This window comes from Sylvia atricapilla, chromosome 3, assembly GCF_009819655.1.
Source record: "Sylvia atricapilla isolate bSylAtr1 chromosome 3, bSylAtr1.pri, whole genome shotgun sequence".
Classification (NCBI taxonomy): domain Eukaryota; kingdom Metazoa; phylum Chordata; class Aves; order Passeriformes; family Sylviidae; genus Sylvia; species Sylvia atricapilla.
Window position 1 is genome coordinate 109,699,165 of NC_089142.1, and position 16,361 is coordinate 109,715,525.

Sequence of the window (16,361 nt, forward strand, 5' to 3'; positions counted from 1 at the left end):
TTGTTCCGGGAATTTGGATTTTGCAAGGATGTCCCTACAGGTTTTACAGTCAGTAGAAGACATTTGGGTGGACAAAGGGAAGAAAACTAAACTTCCTTCTCTCTTCCAAGTTTTGGGCTCAGGGCAGGGAGTGTGTGATTTTATTTTTTTTTTTAGGCAAAGGCAACCTTTGAACCTTTAAAATAGAAAGCAAAGCTTTAGTGCCTCAAGTTCAACATTTTATCCTCTGTCGTGGAGAAATGCTGCTTTCCCTGAAAGCACAGTAGATTAGTGAAGGGGAGGCAGCTGAGCTGAAGCACCAAACTCAGGCAGCAAGGCAAGGATTGGGACAGTGGTGGTGGACAGCAAGGGGCTGTAGATGCTGCTGATTAAGTCCCTCACAAGGCAGGTCCTGGTATGAGAAGGTCCCCCAGTGCACCTCTTACAGCCCATTCACTGCTACTTTATGAGACAGAACAGTGACACACTATTAAAATCGCTTATTCTAGATGGTTCACCTGGGGATTCGCTATAATTACTGGAATATTCCCCTGCTCCCTGTGGTCAGGGCAGTGGAGATGCAATGCCACATTTTGCTGCTGACACAGCCCGGCACACAGACAGCTTCTTGGGGCTGCAATAGAAGTAGCATTCCGAAATTACTTTCTTTCTAAGGATTTTTTGACTCGCTCTTCCATGACCAAAGTGGGCACAGGCTGATGGCTGAGGCTGGGTGCACATCCCATAAAATAGTAAATAAATCCATCAGTGCCTAGGCATGTCCATATCCTAACATGAATTCTGGGTCATTCTGGTGTGGTAGAAACAAGCACTTTTTCTCTGCAAAACATTGTGGGTGAGAGCAAGAGTGACAACAATTAAAATTTCATCTCCTTTGGAGAAAGTCAGTTTTTAAGCTTTTTACTTACTCAGACCTGAGTGAGGGCTGTGTTTGTCTTGCAAGGCCTGTGCTGGTTGTGAGCTGGAGCCAGCCAGTGCAGCTGGGAAAAGTTTCATGGCACCACTCCATGTGTATGAAAGGCCATATTCTTTTTCTTTTCTCTTCTTGGAGTTTCTTTGGGTAATGTTACTAGTTTTGCTGGAAGACCACATTTCCCAGAAGGAAGGATGAAGAGATGTGTGGTGTTTCTGCATCTCTGCTGCAATGCTTTCTTGGGCTTTGTTGGTTTTCCCAGGGTTGGGGTTGTGCTCTCACCTCTGTGGGATCAGCGTGGGACAGTCCCCTTGCCACTGCCCCAGTGCTTCTGCATCACCTGAGCACCTCTGGGCGTTTCCATGGTGACCACAGCAGGGCCAGGCTCCATGGATACAGTGGTACCCTGGCTCTGGGATGGGGAGCTGATGCTGGTACCTGGGCTACCTGTCCATCCCAGGACAAAGTGGCCTGGGGGGCAGCAGGACTTGGAGGTTGGGGACAGCAGCGGGTTGGGAACATCAGGTTACAGAGAGCAGCTCAAGGACAGTTTGTCACTGCTGCCAGCCTCAGGGCACAGAGCTCTCCTCCTGGCACTCTCTGAGGCCTTTACTCTCCCTGTGGGAGCAGAGACTAAACCCCAGCCCCATTAATCACCCGGCTCAAAAGATCTCCCACTGTGTCACTGCGTGTGATGGCAGGAGCAGTGTCCCACCTCTGTGCAGGTGTCCCTGTCCCTGGGAGGGCAGGGAAGCTCAGGAGCAAGGCCCCCCACGAGAGTCACAGACAGGTGCTTTATTTTGGTTGGGCTCACACGATGTTCCTGTGCACCTGCACCAGACCCATGAGCCCCGTTGCACTCCCCTGTGAGAGGAGTAGCTGCTCGCTGCAACCCGTGTGCAGATGCTCTCAGGCCGAGCTTAACTGAGCAAATCCTGGTGGTCAGGGATGACTTTCCGTGTCAAGGAAGGCTCAAGTGGGTAAGGTCAGACATGAAAATAATCTATGCACCTGCTGAAGAAGTTTTTTAAAAATTTGTACATTAGACTCTGAAGATGAACTTTGTGTTTCTTGATCACTGGGCAGTGAAAGGAGCTATGTTGGCTGCTTTTATCCCTCCATTAGTTTGGTTGAGTGCTGCCTGCATCCCCAGACCTGACGGTAGCTGTTTAAAAATCTGCCAGTTCTCAGTTCTTGTGGGCTGTGAGTGAAGGCACAGACTGGTGTTGTCTCCAAAGTATTGGTGAAGGAATGGCAATTTACTACTTCAAATGATCTAATCTAGTAAGGGCAAAGAGTGACATAAGCACAATAGTAAACAGTGTTAGTGTCACCAAGGGCTCTGGGAGGTGTTGCATCCTCTTCATGTGATGTGGCTGGAGGCTTCTTCTTTTTTTTAAACTCTTCTTGAAACACTATCAATGATCCAACTATTTATCTCTGTCTCCTGGGAGACACAGAGAAGGGCATGCCTGCTCTGCCATGGGGCAGGGGGAAGGCAGTGAGGGAGGATTAACCTGGGATTTGTGCTAAAAATGACTGTGCCAAGTGAAAGACAAAGAAGATGAGGGAAGTGGATTCGAGGGGCTGAGTTCAGCCCAAACGTTCCTGTTCAGAAGAAAATCTGTCCGCTTTCAAGCACTTCCAGGTAAACAGGTGCAAAAAATGAAGCACCTCCTTTTCTGCCCAAATTAGCCAAGTCACTGGTGAAAACAACCTCCCCCTGCTTTATAAACCTTTTCTGCACATCCTGGTGTGTCCTGGTCCCACTCATGTCAAGGTAAAGCTTTGCCCTGGCTGGAAACAGCAGGACTAAGCTCTGCCACAACCTCTGGGCCAAAGCATTTTCCCAAGTCCCCATTTACCTGCTGCCTTGTAGGTGGCACCAGGTGTTACTGGCACTGCAGAAGGGGAGAGAAAAGGAAACTATTTCTCCTGGTTTGCCCAACTCTCTTGCTCTGTGTAGTTTTCACTTGGCAGTTTCTGCAGGCTTTTTCCAGAGCAAGAGGGAAAAATTAGCAATGAGATTGATGACCAAAGAAACTCCATTGTAGACCATCTCCAAAGTTTCTTTTTTCTGTTGCAACAGTTGGGATGACCCCTTGGGTTGGTCCCAGAGGCCCTGTAACCTCTGGGCTGCACAGGAATAGGCCCTGGAGCTGCTGCCCTTCATGGGCACCGTGGCCAGAGAGGGGCTGGAGCTGGACATGTGAAAAACTGTGGAAGCACCCACTGCACCTCGGATCAAAGCTGCCCAGCACTTGCTGAAGTTTATCTGTACTTTAAAACATATAAAAGAGTTTAAGTGTGTGCTCCATTGGCTTTGCCCAGTGCTTGAGGACTAGAGAGGTGCTTAGCAACTTTCTGGATCTGGGTGGAGTTAAAAATAAAAATCAGGGGTGATCCTCCCTGTGGCACCTGGCAGACGGAAGGTCAGCACCAGGACAGGCCTGTGCTTTCCCTCCTCCTCCTCCTCCCTCCAGGGTCTGGCAGCTGGAGCACCGAGAGCCCTGGAGAGCATTAAGCACAGAATTTTATTTATTCCCTCTTTTATACGAGTGTATTTCACTAGAGGAGAAGAAGCAGGGCTCAGTCGGTCACCACACGAGCATCCCCTCTGCATCCATTTTAGGGCTGTGCCTCTCAGGAGCAGTTGCTTTAGGGGAAGGAGCCACAGTGTATAGGATTGAGTGGGAATGCAAGTGGGGCTCTAGGGCATGGGGCCACAGGAGTGGGAGAACTATTGCCTCGCCTTCACCAGGGATTTTATTTTCCCTCATGAAAAGAGAGCGGCCTCTGAATGTCAGCCCAGCCTGCCTGTCAGTTCTCAGCTGCACCATGGGATAAAGCTGCTGATCCCTTTTATCCCCTTCTGGGAGTAGTATTAATAGTATATTCATTTTTGTTCCATTTATAATTCATTACTGCCCAGTTATTTGGATTTACTTGTGTTAAAAGGCATAACGAGACAAAAACTTAGCTGGTTATGAGTCCGGGGAGAAGGGGAAGGCTCTTCCCCTCCCTCCTTCCCTGCCTTGCCTCCAGGGCAGGGGGGAGCAGCCGGCCAGGGCTCAGTTTGCTGGGGAGAAGGGAAGTCACTTTGTCCTTTGTTGTTCAGCTTTGGAGGTCACCATTGCTTTTGCAGCCATTGCCTCCAAACCCATAGACAGAGTGTAAGTTCTGTCCAGACTGGCACATTCCCATATTGATGCACCTAAATCTCGCTGAATTTAACTGCAAATCAAGCTCCTGTGGGTGTTTAAAATCCCTCCATACGACTAAAATATTTATACTAAACAGATAGGAGCGTGCATTTTAAATAAAAATCTCTCCTTATTGTTTCAACCTCCTACTTCCCCCTGCTCCGTTGCTTTTATCTGTCACATGTGTGGCTCTCCCCTGGGCACTGCAGGTTCAGGGCCAGAGGGTCTGCTCTGCCCACAGCACATGCTCCAGGAGAGGCCCAGATGTTCGGGAAGGGGGCAGGAGGGGGAACCTCCACAACTCAACAACAACAACAAGCTGTGGTTTTTAAACCACCTTTACGCTTTCCTGCTCCTGGGGCCAGCCCCTTGCATAGGATAAAAGAGCCTGGAGTCTGCTTTATTTCTCCCCCAGCTGCCCACCCTCCCATGGGACATCCTGGGCAGAGCCCTCAGCTGGACACGGTGCCCAGGGAGGGGCTGTGGTGGCACCAGCCCCATGGGGACCCTGTGGCCAGGCCTCACCCCACGGCCGGTTGTGTGGGGTTTTCCTGTCTGTTTGCTTTGTGTGAAGCAGCTGGGGCTGCTGTTGAATTGTTTTTTTCCCCTGTCAGGCTGCCTTCCCAGCAAACTGTGACTTTCCTGTTGGCTCTGGGAACCCGGTTTACGCCATGGCAGGATTTAGTAGGTCCCTTCTTACAGCTTGGGCCAAGTAGAACAAATTTGCTCTTGAGGCTGCTCTTGCAGACGGTGCTGGTGCCCCTCACCCTGCTGTGACCACCCATGGCTTTTTTAGCTGGCTTAAATTAGCTGCTGATATAGGTCTGGGCAGGTCAGCTTGGACATTCACATCCCAAATACACTTTTGGGAAATGATCTAAAATCTGGGCAGGAAGTTTTATTTTGCAGATAGACTCATGCAGAGCTCTGCAGACAGGGAAACATAGATGGACACATCAGTCAGATGGGGAGTCTTTGATCCTGAAAGCTCCCAGTCTTTGAAGGATTTTTTTTTTTTTTGTATTACTTAGATTCCCAGTCTCAGCCTTGACCCAATTGCTCCCTTCCCAAAGGACATTTGCAGATGTGGAGCTAGAGTTACTGGTGGGCTCCCAAGAGGAGAAATCCCAAATTACTGAGGAGTATACTATGGGTTTCCCGACTGTAGCTCCCCAGCTTTTGATTCAACACCCAGAATAGCCTTTCTGAGGCTCATGGAGCCTCTTGGGAAGAGGTTTTCATATGGCACTTGCTGTCTCATATGGAGCTGGCTCCAGAATTTCCTTTCATTTCCTTTTTGCAAGAGTGTGGACTAGGGGGTAAGGCACTACCAAAGGCTGATCCTGTAGACATAATGGTCTCCTATGATCAGCACTGGTAATAAGTACTAGGAATAGAAAATATTTTAAATTCCAATTTTCCAATGTAATTTGAAATAATTTAAAGCACTTCCAATGAAACTTTATATGTTCTCAGGGCAAAAGTGACAATATTTAGGCCCAAGTACTTCTGAAACTCCTTCTGGGCTTTGGGCTGGATGCTGGCCTTCACCAGGAAAATCTGGACACTCTCTCCTGATTTTGGAAAATTTACTCAGGATTTAGTTAAGCATAAGTGAGATGAGGTTAAGTGTACCCTGTAAAACTTTTAACATGTTCTTCTTCTATCTTATGTTCTCTGTGAAGCCGTTGACTTTGCTATAAACTGGAGGGGAGAAGAAACTCACTGTGGTGGGTAAATGGTTTCTTTTTTACTTTGTTTTTCTCCAAACCCCACAACTTAAACCAGGTCTGGACCCCACCCCTCGTTAGTGGTGCCTGTGTTGCTTCTAAAAAAGCCAGAACTGGAGGCCAGTGGCCCATCCCAGAGTGTAACACTCCTGCTCCAGAGGCAGGGGCTAGGCTTGCAACTCCAATTGTTGGTTTTGTCATTGCCACCAGTTTTAGTGGCACACGGGGCAGGCGGCACATGGAGAAATTACATAGCCATCAGACTTGCCTTCTGAAACACAGCACCTAGTGACTTTGTCCACCCTTTTTGGTGCATCTTTGGGTCTGACGTGTTTCTGAAAGGGGAGCAGAGGAGGAGGAGAGGGGGCAGGGAAGCTGCTGGCAGCCCCTCTTAACAGGAGCACGGTTTGCAACCCCATTCACAGACATTGTCTGGCATTGTTGTACCAGACACGCTCCATTCATGGCCCCTCTCTTGTCCCTTTTCAGCAAGTGCCCACTGGTCCTGCTCTGTTTGTCGGCAAGAATGAGCTGCTGGGAGGAGGAATGTTTCCCAGACGGGGGGTGAGGAGGTCAGTCTGGACCTCTGGACATTGGAGGCGCGGGCTCGCAGCCGTGGCATGTGAAAGCAGGGGGACCCTTTGAGGGCCTGGCACCCGTTTGTTTGGATATGTGCAGCTCAGATGATGAGATTAGCTGTCAGGTCATCTGCTGTGAAATCCATTATGAAAAAATACCCGGAAACTGATGCTTGACTTGAAATCCTTAGTTGGCTAAATTGCAGAAATTATCTTCCGAAGCTTTTGTCAGCCCAGTGTGTATGTGTAATATATTTATACACGTGCAGATATAAAATAATGTTCGTAGCAATGCCTCATGCAAAATGCTCGTTGAGTAAATCTGTCACTGAAACTTCAATTCCAGATTACTGCACTCCAAGATCTGCTATTATCAGTGAAAACATATCTTTAGAAAGTTCACAACAGTCTGAAGTAGATGAGCTATTGAAATGCAATAGAAAATCTACCCCTCAAGGATTAGTCAAACAGTGAATGTAGCCCTGCACGTAAACATTGTCTAACTGTATTGGCAGGGTAAATGGTTCTTGATTTACTGCTGCAGGAATAGGTGGCATTTCCTCACACTGTTAATACAAATATCAATTATCTCGGGGAGAAATACATTTCTAATCTGTAAACGTGGTCAAGCGATGCAAATAGTGGCAACAAATCAGTCAATTATCAAATTATTAAACATTTCCAATATTATTATTATTAACCTCTGGTAGCAGCAGTGTACAATTTGCCAGAAAATAAATCGTTGGTAGATCTTGGGAGTACTGGAAAAAGTGGTTTTAATCTGTGGACATCCTGAAAAACCCCAACCCTGAGTAAGGGAGATCAAAGAGGAATGAAGAGTCTGGGGTTTTGGGTTTCAGAGAGAGCCATTTCATGGTGATGGTTGTTGTTGCCACTCTCAGGGTTTTCATAGTGCCTTGTGTGCATTATGGATTTATGCAGTAATAGCCACACTTAGCTTTGCAGCCATTTGGATGTAGCAGCAAGGTATGAACTCCTGAAGGAGAAAAAGATAAAAGAGGGGAGCGGAGTGATGCAGGTATTGTTCTCTCTGTTGATGGCCAGCGGTTTCTGCTCTGTCTGCAAAATACTTCCACATCTTCCAAATGATCTTCCTAAAGAGCACTCTCAGCCCAGTGTGTTTTGATGGAAATATCTGAGGCACAAAGACATGGAGAAAGCAAGGACTTAGATTGTGGTAGGTAGAAAGTTTAGATCACTTTAGTCCAACCCACTGGAATCTTTGTCGAGTTGTTTTTAAAATTAAATACCCTCCTCAAAGACCCTTGGTACCAACTCAAAATGCTTATTGGCTCATGCCCTTGGGTGCAAAGGGAGCTTTCATCTACCCTTCTACAAATGAATAATTTTGATGAGGGAGTTGGATTTGGCAGGTTTTCTTCAATTCTCTTAAATGGGACACATGCACTCAGAGCAGATTTTGGCAGTGCCTCATCTCAAAGCAGCTCCAGGCCTGACCAAAGGAAACTGGTATCCAAAAAGACCAACAAACCAGTGATGATGTGGCAGAAAATGCCCTTTCTGGGCAGGTGATGACAGACTTGGTCCAGCCCCGGCACAGGCAGCTTGTGCAAGTCATGGATGAGAGTGTCACCATTGTACTTTTTTTATTTGCATAAAACAATTATCACATGGACAGTGGCTCTGGAGTTGTCTAGACAACATGCTTCTGATGGTATCGCTGACCTCAGACACACTGGGCTGACTCTAAATTAGCAATGAGCAGGGCTGGAGGGATGTATTATGGCAGTTATAAACCATAAGAAGGTATTTAAATAGATAGATAAGACACATGCAAATCTTTCCATTGCCATGACAACCATCTTGATATAGGTTTTCCATACGTAGCAAGAACAGCAGAGCAAAAGGCACTGGAAAAATAGCAAGAACTTGTAATGATAATGAACCCTGACAGTGTATTAGTCTAGATTTTGGTCACTTATTAACTCTTAATAGAATACAAACTTCTATAGTAATACAGTGTTCAGTGGGTCAGGGAGCAATTACTTCTAAACCTTTGCTATAAGGATCTCTGCTATATGGCTATACCTAATGTACCAATTCTTCACAAATTGATCTGACTGATTAAAAAACACTTTGCTATTAGATGTAAATTGCTTAGCTGCTCAAAAGCGCTTCGCAGGAACAGGTTGCACAAAGCATGAAAATATGTCATTTATGGACATCTCTATACTTCCCTCCTGGTTTTATTGGCCGGGCCAGGAATCTCGTAAATCTGAGTATGTGGATAATTGTCATGGAAGAGCTGGGGCCACCAGTTTCAAAAGGGAAATGCAGGGCAGCCTCCAACACGTGTGTGACCCCTCCATACATTGCCTATCTGAGCAGGGCAGAGCTGGGTGTTTATTCTTTTTTGTTCTTCCTTCTTACACTTCTTCATTTCTTCTGAGTGCAAACCCAGTGGTTTGAAGGCCAGCTCACGGCTCTGATGATGCCTCCTGTGGCCAGTAAGGGTCCCCTCCAGCAGTGTCTTTCTCAGATAGATGCACAGGATGAAAGCAGCTGCTGGAGCTCGGACCTGGAGGCATTTTGTCCAGCCTGAGTCCTCTGTGCTTGTTCTCACACAGCCCAGGGATGCTGGGGTGTGCGTGGCCAGGTGGGAAGGACACAGATATCCTGCCCCTCTTCAAACAGCTTCCTCCACAAGGCAGATGTATCAGTAGTGACTGGGGCCTTGGGAAACGAATTAGGGTTAACCTTGCAGGTCTTTGTTGTTGTTGTTGTTTTTTCCTTGATGGTAGGGAAGATGATTAGGCTTAGAGGTGACCTAACTGCTGCCTTCCAGTACTGGAAGGGAAGAGTGGAGGAGAAAGGATTTTTAGGAGAGTATGTAGGGGACAGCACAAGGGGGAATGGCTTTCAACTGGAAGAGAGTAGGTTTAGATTGGACATTAAGAAAAAACTTTATTGTGAGGGTGGGGAGGCCCTGGCACAGGGTGCCCAGAGAACCTGTGGATCCCCCATCCCTGGAAGTGCCCAAGGCCAGGTTGGATGGGGCTCTGAGAAACCTGGGACAGTGGAAGGTGTTCCTGCCCATGGCCGAGACTGGAATTGGATGAGCTTTAAGGTCCCTTCCAATGCAAACCATGCCATGATTCTGTGATTCTATGCAATCCTATTGCAGACTAATTCCTCGTTAACACTGCTCACTGTTCCTGTAACAGATGATTTTGTTGTGGAAGGATGTTTGGAGGTGGATGGCCCACGCTGTGCCTCCACATTGCCCCATTCCCTTCCACCCTGGCAGCCAGTGGGATCCCCCCCATCCCCAGCCTGGCTCTGGATCCAGAGCAACTGAATCTGTCACAGCCTCTGTGCCATCTGCTGTCACCTCCACCCTGAGTGGACTCACTGCCTCTGTGCTATCACACTCCACATTAAACCCTTTCTGTCCTTGTTAGAGCCTTTCCTGAAACACCATCCTTTTATTTATGCTTTCAAGTAATAATTCTGGCCAGCACCATCAGGCTTTGACTGTGCACAACACTCAAACCAATCTTCCTCCTTCAAACTCCCTTGGGGCTCCTCTGAGCCCTTGAAGGTAGGGTGCTACAACTGCTCATTGTTTCAGCTGCAGCCTTGTGTTACCTCTCTGCCCAACTTCCAAGGTGGGGGGAAGCAATTCGGGTGGGCCCCATCCTGTCCCCCTGCAACGTGCAGCCCCGAGCACAGCAGCTCTGACCAAAACCCAGCGGGTGAGACTGTGGTGCAGAGAATAATTAAAAAGCTGCACTCGTTTCCCAGATGAGATACACTCCTGTAGTGTGTAAATCAGTCACAGTCCTGGAGGAATAATCCAGGCGGGATAATTGTGCAGGGGAAAGGCCCCAGACGTGATAGGGGTTTGCATTAGCAATGCCTTTTCATCCATCTGTCTTTTGACCAGAGCTAGAGAGGGCCAGAATTTTACTTATAAGGATGTTTTGATCAAGTGATTATTTCAGTGACAGAGCTCCTGAAGTACAAGCTCCTGAAAATACCTTGTTTGTGAACAGGAGCAGCTAGGAGCCAGGGACTGAAAGGTTTCTTTCTTCAAAGATTAATCTCTTTAGGATCTACCAGTTCTCTTATGATCCTGGAGAATTCAACCATCAGCTTGACTGGGGGAAATATTTCACCTTGAGTGTTTATCTGCTGAGCATGGTGGAAGCAGAAACAGGATAAAGAAGAACCTGGCTCAGGGCAGGCATTAAATTATACAGCTTATTGGTAAGCTGCTGTTACTTATTAATTAGGCTAAAGAGGAGCTGAAGAGTCCTGCTCATGGTCTGAGTTTGACTGTGGTGTTCAGGGGTGCTGGGAACCCCTGCAACACATATCCCACTTTCAGGTGTCACTAAGGGAAGGTTAAAGGTGCTGAAGGTGGCCTGTACCAAAAAGTATCCCAAGAAAGAACGTGAAAGCAATGCAAGGGCAAATATGTTTGTCCTGCAGTCAAATGCTTTTACAAGTCCTAGGCAACAAATGTGTTGCGACAAAGCTGGTGAAAAGTATATTCCAGAGTTTAGAACAGGCATGTTGGTGATGTGGAGGAGAAAGTGTCCATGACAGACTCCACCTATGTGTTTTCTTTTTAAGATCATCTAAACTTTATCGAAGACTAACCACAGAACTGAAAATTGTTGGTATTAACACTCTAGGGCATCCTGTGTTCTGAAGACTCAATTTCTTATCCTGAATACGTGCTCTGGCTGACAAATTTTGGGGTGTTATTTTGCCTTCTAGTTATTCAGATGTTCTTTAGACATCTGGGAATTTAATTAACAGCTTTTGCATGTATTTAAAGCAAACTAAACTTTCCTGGAGCCTCCTGGTGGTGAGGAGCCATCTTATTTATGAACACTGGCACCTGTCATGTTAATTTGTACAAAGTTTTTGATTTATCCTAAAAGAACACATTACACAGTGGATTTGGAGGAGTTAAAGGGAACCTGCAGGGTGACTTTAATCTTTATGTCTTTATATACTTGAGGGCATTTTACTGCACCTCTGCACTGCTTTCACCACACAATCATTTTCTGCTTTAGAAATGTAGCCATTTGGATCAATAGCTGCAGTACAATATATGGTACTTCTGATAGGAGCCTCACAGGACACTTAAGAAGCACTGTGGTAATTTTGCAAAATGCTTGGCTACACTCTGAAATATATCTTTAAAGTAAAAGTTGGCAAAACAGACTCTGTGCAAAATTACAAGAGCCCTGGTGAAGTTGTGCTTACTGTATTTGTGTGTATTAATAGTAAATTAGGAAAAATGGTGGGTAAAGGGATATTCCTGGCCTGAAACATGGGTGTTTTATTAGGAAACCCTAAACTATTAAGGGCTGGGCTATGTGCATTTCTTGTAGCAGCAGTTTTAAAATCCTGCGGAACATGTTCACTTCTTTGGAGGAATTTTTGAAGGGAAAGATTTCCAGCTAATGTGATACGTGTGTGTTTCCTGGGCTTGATTTAAAAGCAAGCAGAAGTAAAAAAGGATGTTTGGTGACATTTACTCAGAGCACCGAACAAGAAATGAAAGAGGATCTAAAAGCACACATCCTTTAAAGCGTTAACAAACGTACCCTGCACGTTGCAGATTTTACAGTAAATTCTTTATCTATAAACAAACCGGGTTATCACAGCTGTTTATTGTACTGCTAGCCCTGATCCTAACCTTTATGTCTTTATTGCTTACATACCATTCCCTTGTTTATATGTCTGTACCAGCTCGTGCCCTTGAACTTGGCCCCGCCGAGCCCTGACCCGGCGCTCGCCCGCTCGCTCACGGGGGTCACGGCGGCATCAGAGACAGGACATCAACACCCCAGCAAAGCCCCGCTGCCTGCCAGCAGCACAGACCACGGGGACACGAGCAAAGAGCAAGGAAAAGGATGAGAGGGTGGGCAGGATTGCCTCTGAGGAGGGTTTGTGGTGCTGCCCTGCTCGCCAGGGCCCGTGAAACCTGCCTGGGAAGCTGCACTGGGAGAGGGCAATGCCTCTCTACACCAGAACCATCAGCCCCCTGCCCTTTCCAGCTGCCCAGCTGGGGCCTTGGTGCTGCCTAAGAAAGACTTTTCCTCTCTTTCCCCCCTTCCTCTGATAAGCTGACAGTCAGGCATGTCTTGTTCTGATAAGTCAGCAAAGTTTGGTTTTCCTACAGACAAACAGCCCGTGTCCTCCAGCATCTTCAGCAGCAGCAAGGCTTGAAGGGCAGGATGGAGCAGGCAGTGCAGGGATAAGCAAGGAAAGGGATGTGGCTGGGAAGATCTGCCTCCAGATCACTGATAAACTTTATCCATAAGCCAAAAAGGGTTTTGCAGCCCACACGGTGGGTTGTGGGACAAAGGATTTGGGCTTAGCTCAGTGGGCTGTATTAGAGTGTTCCACCACGACCTCAGTTGAGGCATGCTGTGGGATGAGCCCAAAAGGGTGACTCTCTGAAATGTGAGCAGCACCAAACACATTGGGGCAAAACCATTCAAGCCTTTCTCACCACTCCTGAAACTATTGTCCTGGGTTTGGATTCAGTTAGTTGAACAGGCTCTTCGCTAAAAACAAACCTTCTGGTACAAACATCTCCAGGTCGGAATCACATTCTTCGTTTGCTGCTAAAAATAATGGCAATGAATGGAAGAATTCACAAATTCTCCCAGGGAAAAGAAATTATGATCCCATTAACCTACATTACAGCCATTGCCATTAAGAGATACCATTAACCTGCAGTTCCCACACTGCCTTGTCGGAGAGACTACAGTCATCTCTATAATTCTGGAGATATTGCAGCCATCCCATAATTGTGTGGTAACTCTTGGCAAATGCTGACTTTTTAATAGGCAGTGTTGCAGCCAAGTACTTTGTTGGATTATAAGCCCAAATACACGTAGCTTTTTGGCTGCTCTGTCTCAAATCATATTTGGGATGAAAGCCCCACAACAGGATTGGGCCCACCCATGCCATCCAAAATGATAGGATTTTTAGTGCCTTACTAAGTCATGCGTGGCCATAATCAATCAATACAGAGGATGATGTGAGTATCAAGACTTTTAATGGCATAACAGCATGTGATAGGAGTTGTTTCACTTTCCAAAGTAACACGTGTGTTTTCAGTGGCTTTTCTTCACATTTACTGACATTCAGCTTCCAGAGTGAAAGTGCTCATCTAGTGAAAGAGTTTACAGAGTACCACTAGTTGGAGAATTGGAACGTTACTGCTTAATATAAAGTGTACATATACATTTATTTATGTATATAGGGTCAATATTCTATTTTCTTAATCTGTTCTACTTGACACATTTTGGCTCTGATTACAAAATTTTTTTTGTTAAGTCTATGAATCAAATTTTCATATATTCAGAAGATTGAATTTTCCTCAGCTTTTTACCTTACGCTGTCCTGTCCACCAACCCCAGATGTTGGTTTTTTTCTTTTCTCATGGGCTTTTGGAGATTTTTTTTTTTTAGCTCAGAGGAAGCAACTGCTGGGAAGTCAGTGTGGTTTTGCAGTAAAGGATCTGGAGTGGTCCTCAGGATTCATAACTTGACTTATTACAGGTTTTTTAGTGCTCAATAACTTTCTGAAATCTAAAAATAAGCAAATCTGCATGTTGAGGGCTACAGTAAAGCAGAAACTTTTTCTCATAGGTTAAAAAACCTCAACAAACCCAAGTAATAAGATGTATATTTATGTAACAAGAAGTCAGAGTTATGAAAAATGCTGCTGTGGATTGCAATTCCACATGAAATGGTCCAGTCTTGGAACAGGAATCGCTGGATGCTGACATGTAGTAGTGATGTGCATGCTCTCCTGTCTGAGCTGAGTATATTTCTAACTTTGCTCTAATTATCAATCACTTGATTCATGTCAGACCACTCACATTTAAAACAAGTTTTTGTGCTATTTAGACAGGTCCTCTGTAAACACAGGCAGAAGAGATGGTTTCTGGAATGAATGGGAAAGGCTGCCTGAGTGGCTGTCGGAGTCCATGTTCTGGATGAACAAATTAAAAGCAGGAGTCTTTCATGCTAAATTTGTATGGCCCTCTGCACAAATTGCCCAATTTATTTAAGTATTTTCTGGTGGCGAGATGTTTTGGGACGTGAGGGCTGATAAGAAGCATTAAATAAAACACTGCAAGTCGAATTTAAGGATAAAATGAAATTCTTTCTATGTTGGGTTTGATGTTCTTAATTTAATCCCTGGTGGACAGTAGTCTGCATTACAAAACCTTCACACATAATTTGGCACAGTTTGGATGATTTGCAATCTCTCCCTGGCTGTCTCTGCAGAGGATGCCCCGAGCAGGTCCTGTGTGGAGGCTGGGTGACCTCTCCTCTCTCAGGAGGGTGGTTTCCTCAGGTCACCATTGGGGTCATTGCTGCAGCAGAGCAAGGAAGCTTTGACTGTTCCTTTGCTTGTGGGGGTAAACAGAGAACTTCAATTTCCAGCACTACTGGTCTCTAACCTTCAGAAGGGGGGTGGGGAAGAGATACCAAAGGAAAGTGCAGAGCAAAGAATGTAAGGAATTTTGCTTATCTGTGACAAGTTTCTAAGCGTGTTTGATTATGGTAATAAGGATACCTCATTAACAAAGGATTTTTAAAGGCATGTACGCCGTTGATAATCAGTCAAAGTACAGCATACATTTTTAACTTTTTTTTTCCCCCCCCCAAAGGGCTATGTTTGAAATACAGCAGCACCTTAGTCAGAATGTGGAATTTCACTTGGTGCAGGAGGGTGGGGCTGTGGCAGCTAAGGAAGGAGCTCTATCTCCTGAAGATAAAGTCCCCATCACCAAGAGATGACTGTAAAAACACGCACAATTCCCAATCCTTAAAACTCTCCCTAATTGCAAATCTCCTCATTGTTTTAACTTATCTCTGCCCGTGCTGTGCTGAATTAGTCCTTTGGAGTCCCTGAATGGGATCAAGGGAAGAGAGGAGGAAAGGAAGGATGGGAATGAGAGCCAATGAGGAACGGAAAGCAAGGTAGCCAGAGAAAAGGAAAGGGGTTGGTGGGTGTTAAGTGTAATTGCCCTTTGGCTTCCTGTGAAACTGCAAAACCTTTTGAACACGCTTGTTGAACCAGCCCCAGGGATGTTTTCTGCACCTCTGCTGTATGGGAGGCACCTGGCCTGGTGCAGGGGTGAGTAAAAAGGGAAGAAATGGTGCAGCAGGTGTTTTCCTCCTCTGCTCGGATAATTTCCAGTGTGTGTCTCGCTGAAAAGTGGCCCAGTGAATGCCCCCGCACCGGCCTCTGTGCTGATCACTCTGTTAGGTCCCTTGGCCATCCCTCCTGCCCCAGGTCCCCACTTGAGGGTGTGGGAGAGACAGCCACCCTCTCTACTCCCCCTCTTTCTTGGCCAGCCTGGCCCTGCAGCAGGCAGCTGTTTGCACCAACCAGCCATCCGTGGGAATTTACTCCAGCTCTACCTGATACCTGGAGTATTCCTACTTTTGCATCCTTATCTCCTAATGAGTTTATAATCTAGAACAGAGCAGTACCCTTGCAATTCTCCAGCCTTCTTATCAAACGATTTTGCTATCAGGCACATTCAGCTGACTGACGAGCTGCTTCTGGCCCCACATGGGCTCCTCTGTCGGGGCTTTTTTTCAGAAGGAACAGACTTGAGCAGAAATTCAGCATCATGTTAAATGGGAGAAAAGCAAAACCCACCTATGCGTGGGGCTCTTCCAGCTTGCTCCAGGTATAATATTTGAGTGCTGGCTGCTCACCCCTAAACGTGGTGGATATAACCCAGTATTTTTTTCTTCTATTGCCTTTGGGTTGAAGAAAGCATTTTAATATCCACACACCTCTAATAAACTAAAGCTGTAACGAGGCTTTCTCTATTTGTATTGCTCTTTTGTTGTCTCCTACGTGCATTTACCATTGATTTTTGCCAAACTCCCCCATT